The sequence below is a fragment of the Phycodurus eques genome, chromosome 3, assembly GCF_024500275.1.
Source record: "Phycodurus eques isolate BA_2022a chromosome 3, UOR_Pequ_1.1, whole genome shotgun sequence".
Lineage (NCBI taxonomy): Eukaryota > Metazoa > Chordata > Actinopteri > Syngnathiformes > Syngnathidae > Phycodurus > Phycodurus eques.
Window position 1 is genome coordinate 13,691,683 of NC_084527.1, and position 27,210 is coordinate 13,718,892.

Here is a 27,210-nt window from a genome sequence, read left to right on the forward strand (position 1 = left end):
GTACACACTGCAATTGTCAGCAAAGCGAGCCGAAGGGCCAAATACACATACAGTACAGTATTATGTATTACATCTGTCATATGTTGTCATAGCTTTTCCGGGCGATGTTAGTGGTTGAGGTTAAGAGCAATTCTTCCAACTTTAGAGTGGGTTGACCACGGCTGTATTTTCTGTACAAACCTCCTTCACACATTCTACATCCTGTACCACAAAACCACAGCTTCCCCGATATGTTCAGTTGAAATGTTTATATTTTAAACAAAACCTTGAATCCATATTATTGAAATTCACTTGTAGAATATAATCCATCCATCCATCCATCCATTTTCCGAGCCGCTTATCCTCACCAGGGTCGCGGGAGTGCTGGAGCCTATCCCACCTATCTTCGGGCAGGAGGCGGGTACATACAAACAAACAACCATTTGCACTCCCATTCATACCTACGGGCAATTTAGAGTCTTCAATCAACTTACCATGCATGTTTTTGGGATGTGGGAGGAAACCGGAGTGCCCGGAGAAAACCCACCCAGGCACGGGGAGAACATGCAAACTCCACACAGGTGGAATATAATAGAACAAAATAGACTTTTTTTTAAAGTGCCATATGTTGATAATATCAACGAATAAAATATCCATAAATATTTACAACATCAGGCAATTAGATGAAGCATAATGAGAGCAGCATTGTACAAGTATGTGGCAACTGGACAATACATGCAGAATAAATAAAATATATGCACACATGAATGGCAAAGTGTACATAATTAAATAGACACTATATACTGTATATATAGGAATCATTTAGTAATTATCGTGTCAACATTTTGTACTTAAAAATGTTCACAAATGTGCCCATAACCTAAATCCTGCATTATATTACCATTACTCATGGACACACAGATTCGTCTACAACAGTATTGCAAAGTTATAAACTCGCTTTGGCGCTCTTACTCACCTGCAACACACAGTACATCAGCCACATGTGATGACAAAAACTGGCGCCTGGACATTGCCTACTGAAGGTTACAGAACCCCTTTTCTGGGTTCAAAGGACCCCTTAGCTGTCTCAACTGCGCAAGAGCCACAACAACTCGTTTCTATCAGAATCAGAATCATCTATATTTGCCATATACAAAAAACACACAAGGAATTTGTCTCCGGTAGTTGGAGCCGGCACGGTGGCCGACTGGTTAGAGCGTCAGCCTCACAGTTCTGAGGATCCGGGTTCAATCCCTGGCCCCGACTATGTGGAGTTTGCGTGTTCTCCCCGTGCCTGCGTGGGTTTTCTCCGGGCACTCCGGTTTCCTCCCACATCCCAAAAACATGCATTAATTGGAGACTCTAAATTGCCCGTAGGCATGACTGTGAGTGCGAATGGTTGTCTGTTTGTATGTGCCCTGCGATTGGCTGGCAACCAGTTCAGGGTGTACCCTGCCTCCTGCCCGATGACAGCTGGGATAGGCTCCAGCGCGCCCGCGACCCTAGTGAGGATAAGCGGCTCAGAAAATGGATGGATGGATGGATAGTTGGAGCCGCTCTAGTATGACAACAGACAGTCAATTGACAGAGAACACTTAGGAGACATAGAGACATTGACAAAAAACAGTCACTGAGCAATAAAGGGTTGCTAGTTATCTGGTAATGCCGGTACAATGTTTTTTTTTTTTTTTTTTTTTTTTTTTACAACTGTGCAAAAAGATGCAGTCCTCTACCACTTAGAGCAATTTGAATGACTAATATAGCAATAGTGTGCAATGGCCATTGTGCAAAGGGCGCCGAGACTTCAAGGAATGTATGCAGTTTAAAGTGACTAGTAGTTGAGCAATGCTCATCAAACACCTGTTTGGAACATCCCACAGGTGAACAGGGTAATTGGGAACAGGTGGGTGCCATGATTGGGTATAAAAGGAGCTTCCCTGAATTGCTCAGTCATTCACAAGCAAAGATGGGGCTTGGTTCACCTCTTTGTGAACAAGTGCGTGAGAAAATAGTCGAACAGTTTAAGGAGAATGTTCCTCAACGGACAATTGCAAGAAATTTAGGGATTTCATCATCCACGGTCCATAATATCATCAAAAGGTTCAGAGAATCGGGAGATGTCACTGCATGTAAGCAGCAAGGCCGAAAACCAACATTGAATGCCCGTGACCTTCGATCCCTCAGGCGGCACTGCATCAAAAACCGACATCAATGTGTAAAGGATATCACCACATGGGCTCAGGAATACTTCAGACAACCAATGTCAGTAAATACAGTTCGGCGCTACATCCGTAAGTGCAACTTGAAACTCTACTATGCAAAGCAAAAGCCATTTATCAACAACACCCAGAAACGCCGCCAGCTTCTCTGGGCCCGAGCTCATCTAAGATGGACTGATGAAAAGAGTCCACATTTCAAAAAAAGAGTCCACATTTCAAATTTCAAATTTCCAAAATTGTGTTTTGGAAATTGTGGACGGCGTGTCCTCTGGGCCAAAGAGGAAACAAACCATTATGGACGCAAAGCTCAAAAGCCAGCATCTGTGATAGTATGGGGCTGTGTTAGTGCCAATGGCATGGGTAACTTACACATCTGTGAAGGCACCATTAATGCTGAAACGTACATACAGGTTTTGGAGAAACATATGCTGCCATCCAAGCAACGTCTTTTTCATGGACGCCCCTTCTTATTTCAGCAAGACAATTCCAAACCACATTCGGCACATGTTACAACAGCGTGGCTTTGTAGTAAAAGAGTGTGGGTACTAGACTGGCCTGCCTGCAGTCCATACCTGTCTCCCATTGAAAATGTGTGGCGCAGTATGAAGCGTTGAATACAACAACGGAGACCCCGGACTGTTGAACAGCTGAAGCTGTACATCAAGCAAGAATGGGAAAGAATTCCACCTACAAAGCTTCAAAGATTAGTGTCCTCAGTTCCCAAATGTTTATTGAATGTTGATAAAAGAAAAGGTGATGTAACACAGTGGTAAACATGACCCTGTCCCAGCTTTTTTGGAACGTGTTGCAGCCATAAAATTCTAAGTTAATGATTATTTGCTAAAAAAAAAATGTTTATCAGTTTGAACATGAAATATCTTGTCTTTGTAGTGTGTTCAATTAAATATAGGCCAAACATGATTTGCAAATTTTTATTTACATTTAATACAACGTCCCAACTTTATTGGAATTGGGGTTATATAATTGGCCTGACAGAAATGTCAGGCCAATTATATATTGGCCTGACAGAAATGTGACAACAAACTCAAGACAAAAAGAAATTGGCAGCATGTTGCAATGGAATTGTAGGTTAGCTGTTTAAGAAGTTGATTGCAAGAGGGAAGAAGCTGCTGGAATGTCTGCTAGTTCTAGTTTGCATTGATTGGTAGCGCCTACCTGAGGGAAGGGGCTGGAAGAGACGGTGACAGTGATGTGGAGGGTCCGAAAGTATTTTGTACGCTCTTGTCTTTATCCTGGCAGCGTGCAAGTCCTCAAGGGTGGGTAGGGCGGTACCGACAATCTTTTCAGCAGTTTTGATTGTCCGTTGCAGTCGGAGTTTGTCCTTGTTTGTAGCAGAACCAAACCAGACTGTGATGGAAGAACACAGGACTGATTCAATGACCGCTGTGTAGAACTGCCTCAGCAGCTCCGGTGGCTGGCCGTGCTTTCTCAGAAGCCGCAGGAAGTATATCCTCTGCTGGGCCTTTTTGAGGACGGACTTGATGTTGGTCGCCCACATCAGGTCCTGAGATACTGTAATTCCCAGGAACTTGAAGGTCTCGACGGTTGACACAAGGCAGCTGGACAGCGTGAGGGGCAGCTGTGGCGAAGGATGCCTCCTGAAGTCCACAATCATCTCTACAGTCTTGAGCGTGTTCAGCTCCAGGTTGTGTCGGCCGCACCACAGCTCAAGCCGCTCCACTTCCTGTCGATATGCAGACATTGGTGTCATCTGCAAACTTTAGGAGTTTGACAGCTGGGTGCTTAGTATCTGCACAAAATAAAAAAAGAGAAAAGTATATATGGGTAGGAGGCATGGATGTTATTAATTAACTTACAAAACTAACATTGTCCAACAACATTATTACAATGGGTTACACATTATTGTTTTACTTTTAATGCACATGCTTAAAACACATCAAATGCTTAATTTACCATTCCAAGTGCTCCCCTTCCTTCTCCTGTAATGGACTATTCCATCTTCTTACTGCACTTGTGCAGACTTGATTCAGGAAGATAGCAATTAACAAACACAAACTTGTTGGTTCGTTGTGAGTAAAATGAAGCAGTTTTCCCTGTAGAGCAGAGAATAGAACATGTGAGGAAAAGAAACAGTTTTTATCAAAATTACCAGAATTCAACCTTTTTCACTGTGACTCTGAATGTGCGTAACCAACAACAACATAAGCCAGACACAATCTTGCTAGTTGTAGTAGCACTGCTGTCAGTGTCAGCCAAGGAGGATGCAGTAGAGATGAAGTGGAGAGTGACACGACTGACCATTTTCATCATTAATATTTGAGTTTTAAAACAGTCGAACTGTTAAACTGGATTAAATCTTGATTAATGTTCTTGTCAATTACAGCAAAAGCATCGAAATGATAATAATCCCCAACAAGGATTTTAAGGACTTTATCTAACTCAGGAAATTAGAGAATTAGAGCACACCTGATGATCTCTCACCGCACACTAGTGGTTGGGAATCACTAATTTATTTGACCTAATGTAGTAGAAATCAGTGCTCTCTGGAGAGTGAATGTGCAATTTACAAGAAACACCACAGGTGAGCTTTTACTGTATGCACATTTTTTATTGCAACCCACTTATACAGTATGTATAGAATATTATCACCTGAAAGATTGTTTTCTTGTGGTTGGACACACCATTTGTAATCATGATCTATTGGACAGATGAATGGGTATGTTGACACTTAGTTTGAGATCAGGTCCACTTCTGTCAGATATTCATCTTGCACCACCGTTTCAAAAATGGCATCGTGACGTGTCAACACATGGACTGCCTATTTATGGCAACTTTCTTTCCAGAACACTGTCTGTTCTTGCCGCAGTGACAGAGATGTGTTGCAGTCCAGCGTGGCCCCGGTCGTATGCTGTGAAATTCCTCCGCAGGAGAAAGTCCTCATTGACCCGCCGTGACAGCGTCTGAGGGGAAACCCAACAGAGCGCCGATTCAGCTGCCTGCAACTGGATCCCGCCTCTTCGCACAGAGGGCCCGTCTCCTTCCCTCGCGATGCTGCTCCTATGACCCAGGAAGGAGGACCAATGAAAGAATCCCTCCCATGTACCTGTCTCAGCTGTGGTTCTGTTTGTGGAGGTCGCATGGAGAGGTATGTACATATGCTACGGCACCAAACGGGGAGAAGAATGATGTCAGTGATATTTTTTCATGTGGCCTTAAATCTCTGAGTACAGTGGAACACAGTGATGGACTGTGGTTTATGAACTACACTTCAATTTGCCAACAGTTACATCATCCATGCGGAACACTCTGTTGTGCTTTCTCTGACAGCGTAAACATTATTCACGTACACGTATCTAACCTTCAGTATGGCTGTAAAGAAACTGAAAACTACAAATGATTGAGGTATTATATATATATATATATATATATATATATATATATATATATATATATACACACACACACCATAAGCTATTCTTCTGTTTTAAGTAAAGTAGGTTAAGTAAATACCTCAAATGATCTGTGTCAGCAATTATCCACGACTGGACAAAGCTAAAATGCAGTGCTGAACAAATATCATGTATTTATTTTCATGGTATGTCTTTATAATAATGTGTTTCTTGATTTATTTCGATACTGTACTGTATTTCTTGGTTTGATGGGGAAAAAATGCTTTGTTTTGGACTCATTTCTGTTCATGAACAGAATATCATGATGAATGAAGTTTGTGAACCAAAGATTCAGCAGTTCAGCTCATCTTGAAAACATTTCACAGCGTGTACAAATGTCCAAAATATTATAAACAGATCCCAAAAGCTCTTCCTCGACTTTCCATAGTAGTTCCTCTGCAGCAGGGTTGTGTTAGAGACTGATGGGGTGACTGTATGCTGAGCCCAGTATCCAGGGGAAAGAGGGTTCGATGCCTTGCTCAAGAGCACCTTGATGGTAGTCCGATTGCAAAGCATCTCTTAGACAACTTAGTACAATTTATTCTGTCTTTCTATGCAGATGAGTTACTGCCACAGACAAACATGCTTGCATTGGCCGGGAATCGAACCCAGGTCAACTGCTTGGAAGGCAGCTATGCTGACCACTATACCACCAATGCCTGAGAACCAAAGGTTATCCTTAGAGAGCTAAACCAAATGTATGGAAAATATAGCGGCACTTCCTGGCATGTGCAACGTGGTGCCGTCCAGTGCAGCTTTGCCTGGGGAGCAGCAACACACTCCACCCGTATAAAAGTCAACCAGAAATGGTTTTCTATCGCATCATGGCATGACCTGATATGCAATGATTCTTTCTGGGATTTGCGGCCCCTCGTGGAGACACTCTAGTGCAGGGGTGTCAAAGTCATTTCTTATTGCGGGCCACATTGTTGTTACGGTTTCTCTCAGAGGGCCATTATGACTATGGAACCATCTAAATGTTTCATCGCTTCCTCATATTATTACATAGACACAGCAAATTAATGGATAACTAGTTTTGAAATCACAATTCAAGGATAATTGTTTGTTCAGCTATTGTTCAAGTTACTGTAAAAGAGGGGTTTGGTAACCAAAAAATGCTTGAAATTTTGGTGCAGATTTTAAAATCATGGAAGTTGCACCAGATTTGCTTTCGCAGGCCACATAAAATCATGTGGCGGGCCGGATTTGGCCCCCGGGCCTTGAGTTTGACACCTGTGCTCTAGTACAATCATATGTTCAGAATGAATGTGATTTTCAAGTACTGCATTGTATTGTCCCCCCGTGCCTTGAATACAAACTAGAGTGTCAGTAAACAGAGTAAAAAAAAGAAACATACTTACAAGCTTAATTTTACCGCCCCTCGACTGGCAAGCGCACTCACAGCTGCTCCGCATACATGGACAAGTTGTTCATTACTAAAATGTGGGTTGACCTCAAATGACCTCACAACACAAGAAGAAGAGTCAGTCTCTTCCCCGTTTGACGAGCAGGTTACGAAATGTTGTTAACGTGTGTTTCCTGCTGTCACTGGTAGGGGGAGGTTGTGGTCTCATGCGCATCATCACGGTCGTCCTTGACATCTCTTTACATGTTGGCCCGTGGGGCAATCTTTGGTCTGAACCAAAAGAAAAACCATTGACTGTAACCAGAAACTCTAGAGGGAAGAAACATTTAACAGATATCCAATATGAGTAAGTTTGTTTGATATACAAGTTGATTGTCTCTCACACGTCACACCTGAGCGCCATCCTGTCCTCCTTGTCCATAACAATTGACAGGTGGGTAGATGTCCTGTGGCTCTTTGGAGTCCAAACTGTTCCAGGGTAATTGAAGTCAGCTGTTAGCATACTGCAGACGTTATAATGCATTTCAGAAGTCTGGACGAGCGGGTTCCCCTGCTCACAATTAGTACATGCATCATAGCCACTTCCACGGGTGAAGAACCTTTTTTTTCTGACAGTTTTTATAAAAAGTCCTCTGAGGGCCATACTTAATTTATGGTAAAATCTCTCAGACCTTTTGTAGTGTTGCAAGAAGTACAATAATTTATAACATCAACTTTTTTTTAGGTGACATTCATCCAATAGAATTTTGGTTCGTTGGTATTAGAAAATCTTAACTGATTAGAAAATCTTAACTGATTTTCAAAATGTGAGACACCCTACACATGACCAAAAAAAGTTGAGAAAGATTATTATTATTATTATTATATATTTTTTTGTATTATTGTTTGAGTGATTGTCTTGGTCAACACGTTTTAAAAATCACAACCAGTTGCTCCTCTATTTTTGTCTGGCAACAGCACGACCTCCAGGTCGCTTCCCAATTGGTAATCGTTCCGTTTCACATCACAATCTCGGAGTCCGCGGCTTGGCCGACCACTTGGATTTACAATTGTAAATAGTGAACATTTACGATTGAGCCAAGACCGTTTTTTCGAACACTTTGGGGAGTTAAAATCCTTCTTAACACATCTCACAGCACTGGATAATCACTCAGAATCATCTTTTCGAAATATCTGATAATCGGGCCTTTGCTGACTTTGATCCTTAGTTGGGAAATAGGTTAAATTAGGCCCGATTAATAGTATATTATGGGAATATGCCAAAAGAACACCACTTGTTTCCAAGAAACTTTGTGAATAGTTGTTTGTATTATTATAGAACCCATTACATTTTTGTGTACATTGCGATAAAAAAGTGATTTAGAGGAATCCATCCCAGAACACAAATGTTATACAGTCTAATTCGCATTCTACAACACTAGACAGCACACAACCTGCCCCTTCACAAAACCTTATGGAGCTACTTGTCGAGGAGAACTTTTTTTTTTTTTTTTTTTTTTTGCACTGACCCTATTTTTTCATCAGCATTCCTTTCTTAGAGCACACTATCACAAGCATGGCTTCCTGCTGTAAAGCTTAGTCTTCCTTTTTTTTTTTTTTTTTTTAATATATATTGTAGTATCCTTCTAGTCTGCTTGTGTTGTTGTTTTACTGTAGAGCAGGAATTGCCCCAAACATACTGCAACATTTTTGGTGGTTGTCCTCATCAGAGGACAGGGTGAACTGGAGACAATCCCAGTTGACTTTGTCAACACTAAATAGAACAAACACTATGGAAAATAGATGCATGATAGTGTTTGCTTATTTCATAACCCCCCCCCCCCTTGAGAGTTGTTAGAGCACTTTTATATCATTTTTCTAAACGAATACACTGTCTAGACTTGTATCAATGTGAATACAATGACTGGTTTCAAACTGTTCTTTGCCAAGAATCTTTTGTGTTGATACGCAGACCACAGTATTTCCACCTAGGCAGAGGTCTGCACTCTGCCGAGAGCCTTTTGTAGTTCCTGTCTGCTTTTAGTCTACCACTCAAATTAAGAGAAGAGGAATCCTCTGGTGTTCTGGCCTTGTGCTGATGGAAACTCTCGTCTTATAAACACAGTCTTTTGTCTGTCTCGGGGAATTGAGGCCATCTGATTGCATTGAGCTTCATCCGAACCAAAAAAAAAACAAAACAGCTGGCTCTAATAAGCGCGTGCCCCCCCACCCCACCCCCAGTGCTCTGTTTACTCATTCCATATGTTACAACAGGAAATTTAACATCACCAAACGGACTATGATGACGTTTAATAGCCAGCTTTGCTTAAAAGGGCTGCTGCATCCAGATGAAATGTTTTAATTGCTTTTAATGGTTCGTTAACAGTCCCTAATGACACACTGTAGTTTAGTCCCGTGGAGCGAGCACTGATTAGCAGTAATGAACTGAAAAACCTCTGTACTGATCTGATATGATGTCAAAATGAAGAGAAAATATGATGTTAGTCCAGTGAATGGTGGATATTACCATTTATTTGTTATAAAATGTTTTGAAATTGTTGAATATTTTATTGTGAATGAACACAACCAGACCAGTCAAACCATTAGGTATAACTGCACATGCACGGTAAGTTGATTGAAGACTCCGGGCAATTTAGAGTCTTCAATCAACTTACCGTGCATGTTTTGGGGATGTGGGAGCAAACCGGAGTACCCGGAGAAAACCCACGCAGGCACGGGGAGAACATGCAAACTCCACACAGGCAGGGCCGGGATTTGAACCCCCATCGTCAGAACTGTGAGGCAGATGTGCTAACCAGTCACCCACCGTGCTGCCAGAAGAAGGATTCTATGACCTAAAATAATTTACTTTACAGGAAGTTATACTTGATAGTGTGGCCCCAAAAAGGAAAGGTGGTGTTGAAGAAATTAGTCTTTTTTTTTTTTTTTTTTTTTTAAATGGCATTTGTGTTTATCTATCGGTCAATTGGGCGTGAAGCTGCACACTAAAATGAACATTTGTTGGTCTGTTTGTGTAATACATTTCCTGCATTGGGCCTGTATGACTTTACTCTTCTAATTTCTATCCACTATGAAAACAGTAGCGATAATGTTTCGTTCTAATAAATTGGAAAGCATAAGTCTAAAGAGGCTATTATTGTCAAACGCTCACACCCCCGCCGAGCTGCGGGGAGACGGAAGCTGCTGCCAAGTCAGAAGCATTGTTGCGCTGACATTTGTGCGGGGAATCAAACCGCTGATGAATAATCCATATTGAAAAGCTCACCGTCCTGCCAAATGTCAAACAGCAGCGGGGGCCATTGTTAGCGGAGCCAACTCTCAAGTCCTCATTCACCGTCATCACAATGGCGTGTCACATATGTGGCCATGTGGTGCGCAATCAACACGTCCGTGTTTACAATCCCCAAGTTTGGGAATTGGTCTTAATTTTTTTTTTTAAACAGCATATCCAATGTGCTTTAATAACTAAACCTTATGTAATGTTTTTGATTGCATTTTTAATTCCATATTTGCACTAACTAAGAGGCTTTGCCAATTTGCATATTTTTGCAAGCGGGCACATCGTCTTATGTTGGTGCCTTTAAAAAAAGAAAAGCAAAAATGGGAAAAATACGTATTTGTCTTGTTACCCTAAATTATTTTTTCGATGTTATTTTTTTATACAATTTTTTCGTTGGATCCCTTGCCTCAAAAACTTCTGTAGCACATTTCACCTTATCATATATACTGTAAGTCAACCTGCGATTGATTGGCGACCAAGAAACCAGTAACCAAAAATGGTTCCATAAAAATGATTATATTGAAAGTCCAGCAGTGTAGGAGAAATATCCATATCTATATTTGCTGGCGATCAGTCCAAGGTGTACCCCGCTCTCGCCCAAAGTCATATGGGATAGGCTCTAGCTCACCAGCAACCCCAATATTCTCATTTGGAATTTTGTGAATGCATCATGTCTAACCTCATCTATAAATTGCTCTCGTGCACAGGCGAAGAAATGCGGATCTGTTTTGTCGAGACCCCAGTGCAGTGCTACATCTCGCACATCTGGAAACTAAGCCACATTTTCATGCAGCGCCAGGCTTTTCCATCCTACCGTTCTTCACTGTTTACTGATCCAAATCTCACAACAAAGGCTTCAAATTTAACCCGATACGCTTTTTTCCTTCAAAGCAGCACCCGATAATTCTAATTATACAGCACAAAACTCATTCGTATCTCCACCCTTTTTTTTCCACGTTTTGCATAAACAGGCTTCATTGGTTATGGTGCACAATATACTGGAGTAAACAAAACAAATGCTCCTGCAAATGGACCTAAGAGAAGGTGTGCTGTTCCCACCTGGCCTCCCTCAGACACACCACGTCAGCTCCAAAATGTGGGTGGGAACAGGTCTACTGCACACAAATATCCAAGCATCTATTTGTGAGTGTTACATGTTGACCGGGCCTGTGTTCACATCCTCGGTGTCGGCTCTCTTTGGTGCTAATTTAGGGAGCGCTCGACACAAGCCTGTGAGAGCTACTGAAGTTGTGTTTGGCGTGGGATGGTTTAGTGGTCAAATGAACCATATGTTCCTCATTTTTTTTTTTTTTTTTTTTTTTTTTTTTGTGTGCTGTTCAGCTGCATGGTCATGCAGCATGCTGGATCTGTATTCCTTTTTATGCTTGAACAGTTTTTGGGTGCAACACAGGAGTTTGAAATGCAGCCGTTTGTAAGAGGGGCGAGACAAAGACAAAACAACAGCAAAACCAAAGCAAAATAACATGGTATACCCTGGACTGGTCGCCCAGCCAATCAAAGGGCACATATAGAAACAATAACAACCATTCACACCCACATTCACCCCTATGGACAATTTATGATGCCTCCCCCAGAAAACTATTATTAAACTCTATTGTTAAATAAATACAGTAGAACCTCAAAGCTCAAACACAATCAATCTATTGTTTAGATTCTAAAACAATTTTTCCCATAGGAAATATTGAAATGTGTTCCAGGTTCACAATGTCCCTTCATTAACTAACTGTGCAGACAATGTTACCATTTTAACATTAATCAATATGACGTAGTTACAGTAAAACAGTCATTCTTATATGATTAAAGCTGTTTGCTATACATTTAGCATTGGTGTGCTTTGTTGGAAAATAACACAAATATTTGTTTGTTCTTGAAGATGTCACAAGAGTGATTCTCAAAGTGGTACGAGTACCACTAGTGGTATGTGGGCGCCCTCTAGTGTTATGCAAAAGTATCACTAAATTAAATATTTAAACTGTGTATATTGTTGCAGTGGCTTAAACTTTTGATTTTTTAATGTAGTATAGTCATTTTTTTTTAAGTACAGTTCAGTTGTATTTAACTATTACCTTTGCTAAGTGGCTTACAGTAATATTAAACATACTTTTTAGTGTGCATTTTTTCGTTTATTGTATTGTTGGTCATTATGATAGTACTTGGAGAGACATGGTTTTTCTTTTTTTTAGGTGGTACTTGGTGTAAAACGTTCAAGAACCACTGTCGTGAGACGTGGATGGATGGCTTTTCAATTAGCTATTTTTAAAGGTGCACAACTATAGCGAGGGTATCATGCGAGTGTTCTGTTAAAGAACAAATAAGATGCAACACAGCAGGCTACGAGGTCTGAAAGGTGAAACTCTCCTGCAAATCTGTAAATTCCTCTCAAATGGAAGTCCACACTAAAGGCCTTGTTGTTTTTTTTTGTACCTAACAGGCTAGAAGCAAGGGAGCGGTATTTGTTTCCAGCCAGCTCAAGATTACACTAGTGGGCGGACAATGGGGGTGGGGGGGTCACTGATCCTGATGTATTTATATGTAACAGAGACGGTTTTATCAGAGGAGAATGCGAATTACAGCTAAGCCACCGCTTTGTGGTGCACAAATGGACCTCTTGGGATCATCGTAGATCAACAGTCAACAAGGCAATAAACACCTCGCTGCATTGTGCTGATGGCAAAATGCACTTTACAAAACGTAAGCAGATGCGTTTTAAATGTTCATCAAAATGCGCCAGATGAGGATAACTACAGATGTTATCGTCAGGTAAGCCCGCTTCATTCATCTGTCATCCTCGGAGAACCTCTTTATCAGCGTTCCACAGCGGGGAACCCTCAGGGACCATCAGATCACATCTAAAAGGATTGATTTCAGCAGACTCACTGTTGAAGCAAGGAGATAATTACCACCTTGACAAGCTTTGATCACGGCTCTTCTCCTCCCAGAGTTGAAAGAACAGTGAATTGACAACCCCCAAAATGAAGACATTTTGCCGACTTTCTTTTTTTTGGTTGTTTTTAATAACCCCTTTGTATTCTGAATAGAAGCACTGTCATGAAGAGACCAGAAGGCCAAAGTGAGTGCGCTCGCCTTGGCTGTCCATAACAAGGATCTGATGACGGCTACTTTGAGGAGAGGAAGGGGAAAAGTTGTCGGTTAGTCATTTGTGATTTTGGTGATTGCAGTGGGTGGAATGAGTCACTGTGGTTGTGGTCTTTTTTTTTTTTTTGTCACAAGCAGCAGATTATTCTAGTATTTATGCCAGGGTTCAAAGTGTGGAGTCACAAGGGTCCACTGACGGAAAGAAGTAAACAAGGTGATCTCTTTGCAGCATTCACTAACTCCTACACTTCTTCTTTGGAGTACATAAAGAGGCAACATTTGCTCAAAGGTCCATCCAGTTATAAAACGGAGCTAACCTTTGTGTGCATGTTTTGAAGGTCACATGAGTCAATTTTCCGTTCTGACCTCTAAAGGTGAACATGTCTCTTTCAGAAGTGATGGCTGTTTGCTTACTGTACACTTAGGTAGAGAAGAATTTGGACGGTGACAAGCCTTTACCTTTATTCACCGCCGTAATGTAGAAAGATTTTTTATCATTTAGGAAATACTTTACAGGCATTTTATACAGAATACCTACATTTTCAGGGTCTCAAAAGTATTTGGAAACATCCATCCATCCATCCATTTTCTGAGCCGCTTCTCCTCACTAGGGTCGCGGGCGTGCTGGAGCCTATCCCAGCTGTCATCGGGCAGGAGGCGGGGTACACCCTGAACTGGTTGCCAGCCAATCGCAGGGCACATACAAACAAACAACCAACCATTCGCACTCACATTCACACCTACGGGCAATTTAGAGTCTCCAATTAACCTACCATGCATGTTTTTGGGATGTGGGAGGAAACCGGAGCGCCCGGAGAAAACCCACGCAGGCACGGGAAGAACATGCAAACTCCACACAGGCGGGACCGGAGATTGAACCCGGGTGCTGAGAACTGTGAGGCTGACGCTCTAACCAGTCGGCCACCGTGCCGCCATGTGGAAACGTGGTGACATAATTGTAATTAGGGATGCATCGTTACTGATCATTTCTGTTACTGTACGTCTGTACTCGTACTGATATAAACGCTTTGATACTACGGCACCGATGCATTTTAGTCTTAATTCTGTCCTCCCTGAGCGTGCGGTGTGCAGTTTAGCAGATACCGGACAGCTCAGTTTTTTTATTGAAACTCCCAGATGAATTTGACAGTAATACTAAGACAAGATAAATCGAATTACACATATAATTAAGCGAACACGCAGTTTGGTCTTGCAAAGAGCTGCTGGCTTAATGCTAACATATAATGTGAAACGCTATAGACGAGCTAACAAGTAGCATCAATTTTGCAGTATAAACCTTTGAAAAATGAAAATTCGAACACAAACAGTGCAGCAACGTATCCAGAAGTATGATATTACAATTCTCACAGGCTTATATTCTTTCTGCTCTACGAAATTACAGTATATTACTGTAGCTTTGCTGCAACATCCTTCTTTGTGTCTTTAGAATCAAATCTACAAAGCAGCACATACTCTACCTCCCGGGCAAATGGGAAAGGATTATTCCTTCCGTATAATATAAGTTATATTTGAACTTATAGCATGTCCAGTAAAAGTTTGTGTTTTGAATAATATTTAATTGTACTTGTACTCCTACTCTGTCTGGGAAAAAAAGTGGATTTGGTGCATCCCAAATTGTAATGTAGTTGCAACTAATTGCAAAAAGTCTAGAGTCCATGGACATCACCAAATTTTGTGTTTCCTCCCTGGTGAGAGGATGGTCTAGTCTATGGTCTATGGTCTAGTGCAGTGATTCTCAAATCTCAAAAGAGGGTTGTGGATCTGTTCTGGATGGGCCGCAGACAGCTAGTCAAAAATATATTTGAAAAAAAGTTTGAAGGCACATTCGATGTTAGCCTTTTATTATTTACTTTTTTATTTATTATTTGTATTTATTTATTTCCTACAAGTTTCATATCACCAGGGTTTTTAAAAAATAAGATGTTTTTTCATATTTCTGAAAAATAAATTTGATTGGTTTGACTTCAATACGATCTGGAATTGCATCTTTGTTGGAGTTAGTGGAGTTTTTTATGTCATTTATTCCAAAATCATCCTTCTTGGATTAGTGAAGACACAAAATTGTCCGTTAGTGTGAGTCTGAATTTGTGTCTATATATGCCGTGCGATTAATTGGCGACCAGTCCAGGTTGTATTCCATCTCGTTAGTAGTCAGCAGGCTCCATTTACATCTGAGCAATATAGATAATAGATGGATGTGTGGGTGGGTGGTGTCTTAATCATGTGAGAATGAGCTCTAGGGTGACACCATTCGAGAAACCCTTAAATAAGTCTTGGTGGTATGTAAGCACCTGATTTCATTTGCATTTCACCTCTTCCTGTATCCTTCTCATGAGTCCAGAGCTGATGTTGTTCTCGGCAAGACTCAGATGCCTCATCGGAAACTGGCCCCTGCAAAGCAAAGCCCCTACGAGGTCGTTTCCTCCCACATCACTGATGCTGTTCCTGTCCAGATCAACCATCCGCAGATAGGTGTTCGCTTTCAACACGTCGGCGAGTAGTCTGACCCCAGCGTCGCCCAGATTATTCTCATCTAGAATGATCTGCGTTAGTGAGCTGTTTCTTTTGAGACTGTCAAAAAGTTCTTTCCACGCCGCCAGGTCAGCGCCGCCCGTCTGAGCCAGACCTAAATACTGCAGGTGTGAGTGGTGCCTCATGTAGGATGCCAGCACCTTCATCCCATCCCCGCTCAGGTTGTTACCCCCAATGTCCAGTTCTAAAAGTGAAAACACCTTGAAAGAGCTCCAGCCAATGGTGAGGCTGGGAACTGCCTGCTGTAGGAGCAACTGCTGCTGTTGGATGGCGGCGGCTCTTGATGTTTGCTCCTGCAGCTCTGCTATCCCACTAAGGAGGGCCAATGCGCCATGGTCACGGAGTCGGTTTCCAAACAAGCTAGACGAGAGAAAATAAATAGAACATACAGTATTAGCTGATAGGAGTAGTAATAGGAGTCACTTTATTCCAATTAGTCTACTGCACTTCAAATAGACGCCTTCTTTTTCCAAAATAACTGTTGGTATTGCTGTAACACTGATTCCGCCACGTCGCTGGTGGGTCTTCACCACACATACAGTGTGTGCAGAGCAGACAGGGCATCTGTAAGGCTGTCATTTATGGTGTAGTTTAAAGAGAAAGCTCCCACACACCTACTCAGCCATTATATAAGGAAATACACTACTTATTGAATTATAATAGTAAACTGAGTCTGTTTGTGACTTCCTTGAGTCCCTGCCAGTTGCTTGGCAACTGAGTCCCACTTGCATTTTGATAATGTCATTATATACATGTATTTGATGGACAGATCAACAGATCGATACACAGCCGCAACATTAGGAACACATAAATCACAGTAATTGGGCACCACTAGTGATTAGCACATCTGCCTCGCAATTCTGAGATTTGGGGTTCAAATCACAGCTCCTTCCTGTGTGGAGTTTCTGTGTTTCATCATGCTTGCGTGGGTTTTCTCCAGGTACTCCAACTTCCTCCCTCATTCTAGGGACACTATATTATCCATAGGTGTGAATGTGGGTGCAAAAGGTTTGTTTTTGTATTGTTTTTTTTTTTTTTTTTTTGGGTGACAGAGGTCTCTTGGAAAAGCAATTCCGGCCATCTTTATGTTCCACATATACAGTATTGAGGAGTGACTATAAATACTACCATACCATACAACACCATACCAAAGTGCCCCAAAATGGATACATGGAAATCATCTAATTAACCCCCCCACAATTGCATTTTGATTGCAAAGGTGGCTTGGATAAAGTAGCGTGGTGGGCTCATAACTGGTTGCACGTCCAATCCCCATAAGTCCTGTCAAGGTACTGAATTATTTAATTGAAATGCAGTCAAAATCATCTCAATCTGTATATTTCTGATCCAGACCATCCTCATATTTAATTTAACTTTGGAGTGGCAGCGCTTACTGTAAACCTTTGACCTGAGGCTTCACCCTCATGACGTCCAGCAGGATGTGAGCGCCATACGGGCCGATGAGGTTGAGGTTGAGGTTGAGCACCGCGACCTCGGACGCGCTGCTCTTCAGGGCGCCCGCCACAGTCCGCAGCAGGTCGTCCGTCAGGTCGGTGTTCCTCAGAACCAGCTGCTCCACCTCATCCGATGTGCTGAGCACTGTGATCATGGCTTCCAGCTAGGGCAACAAACCCAAAAAAATGCCACAGGGACATGTGAACAGTGTCATGTTTTTATTGGTCTGGGTTGGAAGCAGCATATATGATGGGTACTGATGCTTACATAAGGTCATGAGGGAATTAAAAGTGAGCTAGAAGAATGTCACAATGCAGGGCGTACTTCCCTGTGAGCATGCAGGAAGACGAGAGCTGTAATCTAAATCCTAGTTCCGATCAATTTACCGCAGGGCGAAATATCATTATCTATCTTATGCAAGGCATTTGCAATTGCCTTTTGAGGGTTTTCAGGTGACCCAAAATCTTGAGAGGAATTTCTCATACATTTTCCAGCCAATAAATTAATAACCTATCAGCACATAATTCTCTTTCCAAATGCATAATAAACAATTAGATAACCAAAAAGTGGCAAAGTCATTTTGCTCTTCATGTAAACGTACACTAAAACCTGCCCTGGAGACTGCATAGACTGCAGTTTGTGGTCATTCTTTCCCTGTTAATATACTGCCCCCTATTGATGCAGGAAATGTTGAGTACTTGTTTAGATCACCTTTTTAATACCAGTTGCATTGATTTCTTATGAAACAAACATAATGGGTTTTATGTAGAATCCTATAATTAGAAAATCAGTGAACACACACCTACGTTTCATTTAGGTTTAATGTTAAAACAAGAATTGTGAAACTTAATTTCCACAACAACAGGATGGGATTGTTTACAATCTTAGGTTGCAATCTGCAAGTTTCAAACAACCTCAAGATAGATTAAAAACAACAACAACAACAAAAAATATATTCCATTGGGACACAGGACGACATTTCTTCTAGCAATTCCAGCTCCACCACTAATTACAAGTCTCCAAATGCCTGACTGCCAAAAAGAAAGTAACGTGTTGTAAACACACCTGAGCTTGCAGGTCTTGTACTTGAACAGGCTTTACTTCATCTTCCTTCTCCTCTTCTCCCTTGTCATGTTCATCTTTTTCAGGCTCTCCATCTGGTTGTAAGACAGTGTCGCTCTCTTCGCTCTGCTCCACATCTGAGTTTGGAGCTTTGGGGCTCAACGCCAGTCTCTTCTGGAGCCCACACCTCTGTAGCACTTTCACAAAGAATGCAAAGTATGACCTAAGGATACCAATACCAAGAGTATCTTGCTACAGTGATTCCACGATAATCTATTGAGGAAAAAAAAAAAGGTGCAACTTTTGAAATATGTTCCATCCATCCATTTCCTGAGCCGCTTATCCTCACTAGGGTCGCGGGCATGCTGTAGCCTATCCTAGCTGACTTCAGGCGAAAGGTGGACTACACCCTGAACTGGTCGCCAGTCAGTCACAGGGCAACACGGACAACCATTTGCACTCACATTCACACCGTCACTGAGTGGGAACTGAACCCACGCTGCCTGCACCAAAGTCAGGTGAGTATACCACCACACCATCAGTGATTTATGTTTGAAAATGTTGATTGAATTGTTTAACCTTCCACTCTAATTAATTTCAAATCTATAAATGACATTAGAGTCAGAGTGTTGGACAGAGTTTCTCATTCAACTGTGTTAGAACATGTGTTCAAACGTTTGACTGGTAGTGTAATTCAATGGCTTCTATTGCGTTTTGTTACGCTTTAAACTTCTCTGCCTATTATGTAAATCACACTGGTGTCATGTTCCAGCTTTTTCCACTTGGCTGCAGTTTCCTTGCGCACTGTTTGCTTGGAACCAATTGTGCTTGCTTGGGCTCTTCTCCAGCTCCACACTCATCTGCACACATTGTTCATAGAAGTCCGTCTGTCCGTCCCCATCTCTGCTTTTCCCATTTGACTCCTTCGGTTTCTCCCGCTTCTGCTTAGTCAGTACTTCCTCATCCTGTAACAAGTCTTGAAAAACAAAACCACTGTTGTTCTAAGGTATCTTATCCCCCAAAAGGCAGTTAAATGTATAAAACAAATACGGATGCAAGAAGGGTTCACCGAATTAGGTCTCACCAAGCACGTTGCCTGTCTTGTTGATGTTCAGCTCCTGAATCTGTTGTGCTTCACTACTGCCAGTTGTTTCTTTGTGCCCCAGCTCCTTTCTGGCAGATGAAGCTTGGCCCTCATATTTTTGGGACGAGGTCAACCGCCGGGAGATGTCACTGTCCCGTCTGGTGCTTGTAGCCGTCTTGTCTTTGCTCGTGCTCTGATTGGTTTGACTCTTGCATCTCCTCTTTTGGGAGGTCTCTTTAATAGCAGCTGCCGGGGGCTCCTCGCTGTCTGTGGACCCACCGTCCTTGTCCTTGACGTGTCTTTCCGTCCTCCCTGCTGACTTATTCTCCAGTTTCGTTGGGATAAACAGAGGGGATGATGGACACGATTCCACTGCAACAGCATTAGTGACTTTGAGACAACATCAAGAGAAAATCATGCTTTGCTGTACATTTTGTCTTAGCTATCAAATATAAATTAACGACTGGGCCTAATGTAAAAGAACAGCAGATGAATAAGCTTTAGGAAGAAATGGAAGCACTCGTTTTTTTTTTTTTTTTTTTCAGGCTTTGTACCATTGCCAGAGCTGTGCACTAGAGGGAGAAATAAGCTTTCCTTTGTGCTGTCGTTCAGTTGCTGGCAAGAGCTGTATTTGCTTCGAAGACTTGTGCATCTGGAAAAAAATAATAATAAGTTTCACAGTGGCTCATACATTAGCCCCTTATCTCATGCAATGTGCATCCCATTACACCATTCACAGTGCATTATGTCTGCAGAGGGAAAGGTTGGCCCAATGTATTGTCACCGCTACGACAGTACAGTAACTTGCCATTGTCAGCCAGGAGTGTGCTGAAATCAGACCTGTGACAAGGTATCCCACCAGTGAGCCAGGACAGCCGGAAGCAACTCTTCTTGCCCTGTTGGAAGCCGGGCGCATAGCGGTACTCGCAGCAGGAGCTGATTCGAGCCACCTTGATGCCATTAACATACAAGGAAGCACTGAAGGGGAATCCTCTGTGTCTTTGAGAGACGAAGTGGAACTGTTCTGAAAGTTTAAAGTTACGAATGCCCAATTTTACCATACAGTTTGTACAATATGACCAAAATATCGGTGAAAACAGACAAGTTCATGGTTGTAAGCTGATGTCTGTTGCTGTTTGTAGTCTTCAATTACGATGACTTTGAAAAAAATAAGCATTTCAGTCAACCTAATTTCATCCAGCACCAAATGATTAACAGCTTGTGTGCTGCAGCCTTTTCCTTTGGCTTTTTGCAACACATGAAAAAAAAAAGAAGAAAACTACCACAATTTATGGTGAAGTAACTGGACTTGTCTTCTAAGCAGAAATGACTTCAGACAGTGAAGACAGTGTTATGATACTTGGAGATGATCACCACTAGCCAAGTCTAATTGATAACCTTGGGAAATTATGTTTTGAAAGACAACCAAATCGACCAGCGTCAAGGAACAGATTGCGGTTGTACTCGTATGTGGGAAAACAAGAGTATTGGGATGAGTCAGGAAGATACCCCGAGCAATGTGTCAATAGGTACCATGCAATGTCAATAAAACACTGATATGCCTTAGAAAAATACCAAGTAGGTGATGTCAAATGGCTTGTTTTCTCCAAAGAGTTTCATAAAGAACTTGAAGCGTAATCGGATAAACATTACGTCGAATCATATCCATTCCGTCCAATCAGATCAAACATAAGGTACCTCCTGGAGTCAGCAAGCCCTTGAAGACACAGATGTTCTCCCCTCCGTTGACTTGCTGGAGCACTTTAAGTTCATCTTGACTCGACCTCACCCGTGAACACCGGTGGCCTTGTCCTAGGTACATCATGGTCTCAGTGACGTTGGATTTCTTTGCCTCTCTCTGCGCATTGAGAGAGCTCTAAAGGTACAATGGAAGTTAGTTTAGTGGAAGCTTCATTTTCACTGGATATTACAAAGACTACACACACTTGTTTGTTGCTGCAACCTCCAGTCTTCTGCAGGCTGAGTAAAGATAAAGATCCCCTTCTTCTATGGTTGAGATAAGGGCAGGACTGACTAAGACTGGTTGGACCTCTGGTTGACGCGAGACTTGAGCCGTTCCTGGTGATGGCTGGTAGGTAAATGTCATCTTTGTTAGCACTGCGAGAGCGAACTGTTGGATCATCCAACTGTGGGTACACATGCAGAGCCATACAGCACAGATGAGGGTTTTGTCAGACTAATTGGGACTGAGGAGTTACCAAATTGATTAATTCTGAAATCAAGATAAATATTTGCTATCGATCCCCAGAACAACAACTGGCAACATATTTGCAATCTACAACTTTATATGTTCCAGCTATAAACATGTTTATGTGTTCAGTTACTCAAAATAAAAAACTTCTGCAAATATATCCTTTGCTGAGAGGGTTCGTGTTAGAAATGAAAATATATTGCATCGTCATGGACCCTCGGGACTCTTAAATATGATCAAGTGAGGTAGATCTTTTGAGCAGTGCTAAAATAGCCCACACTGTAATAAGGTGTTAAGATTAGAAAGATTACTTTGCACATCTCCACTGCGAAAGGACTCTCCAGGAGGAGGAGTCTGTTTTTTGCTCTGACTAAACTGGCAACGGAGCGTGTCATTTTAAAGTCTCGACCTGACTAAACTGAGATCAGATGAAAAGTACTGTCAACATTCTTTCTTGGTGAGCTGACAACTGACAGTATGTGAAAAACACTTACTCTGCCTCCTCTTTGGAATGAAAAGAGATCCCGCAGGAGTATTTGGCTGTTTTGCCTGATTCCTCTCAATGATTCCTTCTGGTACGACTCCATTACATCAGGTCAACTAATACAAGCATAGAGGTGATAAGTTCAAGGATCTCAGGAGAGAAGTATTTAGAAACCGTAACAGACTACTAAACACAGACCTTTAACTATGATGTCTGTGATGAATGATAATGTCAGCGCCGGTATCTAGTGTGGCCTATAAAATTTGTTACAAAGTCACACACTGACAATTGCTTTAAAATGTTGATCCCCAACTTCTGTGTCTTTGTACATTAGTTTAGCATGAGAGATTATGAGATGTTATCCAATTTCCCTTAATAGGTCTGAAAATTGTTTATTTACCACAAGTAATGTATCTTTCAGATCAGAATCAGAATCATCTTTATTTGCCAAGTATGTCCAAAAAACACAAGGAATTTGTCTCCGGTAGTTGGAGCCGCTCTAGTACGACAACAGACAGTCAATTGACAGAGAACACTTTTGAGACATAAAGACATTGACAAAAAACAGTCACTGAGCAATAAAGGGTTGTGCAAAAATAATTGTGCAATTGTGCAAAAATATGCAGAGTCCTCTAGCACTTAGAGCAGTTCGAAAGACTAATATTGCAATAGTCCGGTGCAATGACTATTGTGCAAAGGGCGCCGAGACTTCAAGCAAGTAGTGCAATAATCTGGGACAATGTTGATTGTGCAAATGTTGCAGATACTCCTCAATCAGTGTGCAAACGGAGCAGATGCTACTCTGGCATGAGCGGCCAGTATTGGTCAACAACAGATATGCAAATAGTGTAGCGTGTCGAGACTACTACAGTGAGAGCACGAGTAATGTATAATTGGCCCCACAGAAATGTGACAACAAACTCAAGTCAAAAAATTGCCAGCTTGTTGTAATGGAATTGTAGGTTAGCTGTTTAAGAAGTTGATTGCAAGAGGGAAGAAGCTGTTGGAATGTCTGCTAGTTCTAGTTTGCATTGATCGGTAGCGCCTACCGGAGGGAAGGAGTCGGAAGAGCCGGTGGCCGGGATGTGGAGGGTCCGAGAGGATTTTGCATGCTCTTGTCTTAGTTCTGGCAGCGTGCAAGTCCATTTGTTCATCTATTTGTTGATTTGTTCATCTATCTCTGCCAGCAACAAACAGTAGATATTAAAAGTTAACACAAATCTGTTCAAAAGCCAGGATTTTTGGGATTTACAAAAAATGAGACCAAAATAAATCATTTCAAAACTTTTTCCACCATTGATGTCACCGAAATTTAGTCACTACTCAGAAAAAAAAGTAGATTTTAGAGACTTTTTCCACTTCAATCCTTCTATTGGTAGACCATCAAAAATGTAGGTAACAGGTTAATATCTGATTAGCAAGAAGAAACTGTGCTGAAACTAGACAGAGGTGACACAATTTAATGTAAAAACATGCACACAATTCTGAGACTGAACTGTGACCTCCTCATATTTGAGTCTGTGTTGCTCAGATGACGAGAGAGACTGCCTCTCACTCAAACATGATAATAAGAAGAAAATGAATTGTAGCCCGAGGAAAGGAGGTTAAAATGATCTTTGATTTTTTTTTTTTTTTTTTTCCCCCCCAACTACCCACACCCCACCACATACCAACACACCTCCATTGTTTCCACCAGAGGCCCGCTGGTGAATTACAATGTAACCCAATCGCGGTCATCTGCTTGGCTGATTGCCTCTACAGTACAAGTCATTTTACAGAGATTAGTGTCAACTGAATGCATGAGTGCACTTCATATGGCCAATAGATGGCAGGAAAAGCCGGATAAGTCATAATTTCCTTTGCAGTCAATGAAGGTTGCCATCATTCCCTGAAACCCATTTTCTCCTCAGTATCAGTGTTGTTACACATTTCAGTGACTGGGTAAGATCCAGCGGTAATTATGTGTTTTGGAGCAGACGTGGTAGAGTAAATGAAGGCAGCTCAATCTGTGAAACATGTTTCCTTATTGCCGGCAATCAAGCATGACTTAACATACTATCATTATTTTGTAATTCGGATCTACGTTTAATCTTTACATCTAATCATCAAACTCAGTAGCATCATTTTTGATAGTAGGTCCAAGTAGCCTTTTTTTTCTTACTACACAAGAACACTCCATAAGAGAGTTTCAGCACCTCTTTAATCTCTTATCCATTAAAAAGCAAAAACACTGGACGGAGGTCCTACCTGTTGTCTTGTCAGGTTGTCCCACGTCGTGATGCGATACTTAGGCTTCTCTAGTTTTTCACCAAGTGACACCCGAGAAGCTGACACCTCCTCATTTGATCAACCCTGACCTTTAACCTTCACCTAGTGCTGTTGTGCTGTTGCCCCATGTATGCTTTACTTGCACCTCTGGAAAGTCTCATGAGGTAAAATAAATACATTATTTCGCCTTTTTGTATAATGGTCAATTTTGACTGGAACTGTCATGTCATAATACTGTATGTAACAACATGATCATTCTGAGATCTGGTTCTAATATTTTGACTCTATATTTGCCACCTTCATGTAGCCAGTAAGCTAACTCAAATACTGGAAACAGAGATGCAGTAAAAATACCTCAGATATGTGTCTCAGCTCTAATAAACACATTTTTTTGTTCTCAGGGAAAATAAATAACTGTAATTACCTTTGCATTGACTGGTACCACAAGGGGTCGCAGTAGATTCCTTCCCATGAGACACACTGCCTGGCGTCTGGAAAGCTGAAGTTCACGGTGAAGTTTAAAGGGAGAAGTATTTTAAAATACACACATATACATATTGTTTTTCTTGAGCCGTCACTTCATTGTGGTGGAAGGGGTTTGTATGTCCTAATAACCCTAGGAGCTCAGTTTTCGAGAGCTTTATGCCCCTGGTGGAACAACATTATTCAACACCATTTTCCCTTGAGTCTTTCACATCTCTGGAGGTATTTTGGCCTACTCTTCCTTGCATAATTGTTTTAATTCAGCAACAGTGGAGGGGTTTCGAGCATGAATAGAGTTTTTAATGGATCCAAACCTTGACTAGGCCACGGCAAAGCCTTAATTTTATTTTTTGGGTTGTTGTTCTACTGCAGAACCCAAGTGCACTTCAGCTTGAGGTTCCGAACTGATAGCTGAACATTCTCCTTCAGTATTCAATCACAGCAAGTCATCCAGGTTGTGAAGGAGAAATGCAGCAGAAAAGAATCACACTACCATTGCCATGTTTGACGGTTATGTCAAACAGTGACTGTATGATGTTCTTTTTCTGAAATGCTTTGTTACATTTATGCCATATGTAACGAGACACACACCTTCCAAAAAGATCCCTAAAGTCTTCACCAAAAAAAATCATTCAGATGTTTTTTTTTTTTTTTTTTAGATGATGATGCATAAGATGATTCTTAATGTTCTTTTGCCATTTTGCCCATTCGCTTCTTTATTGTAGAATCATGAACACTAACCTGAACTAAGACAAGTGAGGCCTGCAGTTCCTTAGATGTTTTCCTGGGTTCCTTTGTGACCTCCTGGATGAGTCGTCACTCATTGCTATGCTCTTGGGGACATTTTTGTAGGCTGGTCACTCCTGGGGGGTGGTGGGGGGGGGGGGGGGGGGGTGTTGGTTCACCACTGTATGGTGTCATGCCCACCACTGTTCCATGTTTTTTTTTTTCCATTTAAGAATAATAGCCCTCACCATGGTTTACCGGAGTCCTAAATCTTTTTAACCCTTTCCAGACTGAGGGATGTCAAGTACTTTATGTCTGTTCTCGTCTTAAATTTTTTGGGATCGTAGCATTTTTTGGCAGCTTTTTGAGATGTTATGGCTGACTTGAGTTTGTCAAACAGGTTCTCTTTAAGTGATTTGTTGATCGAACAGGTCTGGAGATAATCAGGCTTGGGTGTGAATTTTATGTTTACTTGGGTGCAGAAATACAGTATAAGAATTTGAATTGAACACACACGTATACACACACAGACACACACACACACACACACAGGAAGTTACTGGGTAACATGGACACAAATGGAGTGTTGGATTTGATTCCGGCACTAGAGGGTGCAAGAAGACCGAGCAGTTCATCGCACCAATGTGCTACCAAGCATCAATGCCGTACTGTACTGATGAGCTTTATCACGGCAGTCAAACCTTTATTGGTAAAATAGTGATACTGTGGATACATTCATACCACTCATTGTGTCCAGTGTCCACCAAAAACTATATCTGTTGTTTTACCCAAATTCTGGACCAAGATGGCATGCATGGAACCACCAGTCACACATACTTTAGTCAATTACCTTCCAGTTCATGGTTAAATGAATTTATTTCCAAAAGTATGAAAACATAATATGAGAGCATTAATGTACAGTACATTTTGTGAGAGCTGGAAAGTGGCAGATGGACAAAGTCATTTCACATCAATTTTCACACTTAAGTAATTAATCATTGGCGCGCACACACACACGCACTTGTCAGTAAGTATTTCCAGTGTGGCACTATGTCACATTAAATTTTTGTCACATTAATAGTCATTTTGCTGACAGTCGACCTCTACCCTTCTTCCCTCTTTGTGGCCAAGAAACTAATCCACTGTGGCAATGCATGATTGTACATCTGGAAAACCCATAATTATAGTATTATTAATACAGTAAGTTACTGCACAAAAAAAAATAATAATAATAAAGTAATTGACGAACGTTTTGTATTATTCTGCACAGTGATATTAATATCAAGTTTCATAAAATGCTTTTAAGAGTACAGGGGGTCCTCGACGGCGTTCCGTTCCTATGACGCCTGTGACGTACCTTTCAAAATGCTAATTAAAAAAAACATCTTCCCTAACAATTCTCAAGCCTAGCCTTTACATTTTTGTTAACTTGCATGAAATATAGTTGTTTAAATCAAGATTATGATCAAATATATTTTCCCCAACTGTATT

The 27,210-nt window shown here is 41.4% G+C and overlaps 1 protein-coding gene and 1 non-coding gene across 3 annotated transcripts in view; one reads left to right on the forward strand and one right to left on the reverse strand.

The window, feature by feature from the left end:
* Positions 1-4,802: 4,802 nt before the first annotated feature.
* si:ch73-29c22.1 (kelch-like protein 20) overlaps positions 4,803-27,210 on the forward strand; it is a 40,409-nt gene continuing 18,001 nt past the window's right edge. Inside the window, exons 1-3 of one of the 2 annotated variants that reach the window (XM_061673461.1) lie at positions 4,803-5,325; positions 18,549-18,678; positions 18,815-18,980. The gene's annotated coding sequence lies outside the window, so the exon portion shown is untranslated. Of the gene's footprint in view, positions 5,326-18,548; positions 18,981-27,210 lie in introns of both variants that reach the window. The other variant, XM_061673462.1, reaches the window with a different exon arrangement.
* On the reverse strand, positions 6,217-6,288 carry trnag-ucc (transfer RNA glycine (anticodon UCC)). The gene has a single exon. It is a non-coding gene; the product is annotated as a tRNA-Gly (tRNA).